Below are 1,335 nucleotides of genomic sequence, written 5' to 3'. Positions count from 1 at the left end.
CTTTATGAGTGTATTGAGTCCATTTACATTCAGTGTAATTATTGATAGATGTGAGTTTGTTGCTGTCATTTTGTAGTGCTTTTTTTGTGGTGCTGAAGTTTTCTTTGTTCTTCTTACTGTCTTGTGCTGAGTTACTTTTGTTTGTGGATTTTTTTTTTTCATGTCTATTGTTTTTGTAGGTTTTGTTTTTGCTGAGTCTTTATGTTTTTCATCTTTGTTTTTATGAGTATGTTTGTTAACTTTCTTTGTGGTTACCATGAATTTTACCCTTATCTTTCTAAGTTTGAAGCATTCTACCATTACTTAGTATTTCCTTGCCTTCCTCTCCATTAGAGGGTTCTATACCAATGCCATTTATTCCCTCTTTTATTGTTTTGATGTTGTTGTCATTTATTGATTAACTGCTCTGATTCCCTCTTGTATTTCTTTTGCTTTTGGATAGTCCTCGAGAGTTAATTTCCTAGATTGGTATCTGGCTCGTACAATCCTGCGTCCTAGGTTCTGCCTGTGAGCTGAAGCTGTTTGACCTCAGATCGAAGAACTCCCTTTAATAATTCTTGTAAGTTTGGTTTGACTTTTACATATTCCCTCAGTTTCTGTTTATCTGGAATTGACCTAATTTCACCATCAAATTTGAACGAGAGTTTTGCAGGATATATTATTCTTGGCAGAAATTTTTTTTTTTTTCAAGATTTTATATATGTCATCCCATTGCCTTCTTGTCTGCATGGTTTCTGCCGAATAATCTGAGCTTAGTCTTATTGTTTCTCCTCTGTGTGCGACTTGTTTTTCACGAGCTGCTCTCAGGATTCTTTGTTTGGCTTTGGTTTTGACTAGTGTGAATATGATATGCTTTGGTGATTTTCTTTTGGGGTCTCTTCTATATGGGGTTCGTTGAGCTTCTTGGATGGCCAGTTTTTCATCTTTGATGATATTTGGGAAGTTTTCTGTCAGCAGTTACTCAATGATCTTCTCTGTGTTTTCTGTTTTCTCCCCCTGTTCTGGAATTCCAATCACTAGTAAATTTTTGCTTTTAATTGTGTCCCACATAACTCTCAGGGTCACTTCATTTTTCTTTGTTCTTTTTTCTGAGTTTTCCTGAAACAGAGTTGTATCCAAATGTTTGTCTTCAATTCCACTTATCCTGTCTTCCACCATTTCAAATCTGCTTCTCAGCCCTTCTGTGACATCATCCATTTCTGAAATCTTGTTTATCTTTTGGATTTCTAATTGTTGTTTTTGTATAATTTGTAGTTGTGAATTTATTTTGACATTTTGTTCCTGAATTATCTTTCTGAATTCTTCTATTTTTTTTTCTGTGTTTTCCATGAATTT

This window comes from Trichechus manatus, unplaced genomic scaffold (genome assembly GCF_000243295.1).
Source record: "Trichechus manatus latirostris isolate Lorelei unplaced genomic scaffold, TriManLat1.0 scaffold00219, whole genome shotgun sequence".
Taxonomy (NCBI): Eukaryota; Metazoa; Chordata; class Mammalia; order Sirenia; family Trichechidae; genus Trichechus; species Trichechus manatus.
Note: the sequence above shows the minus strand (reverse complement) of the source record.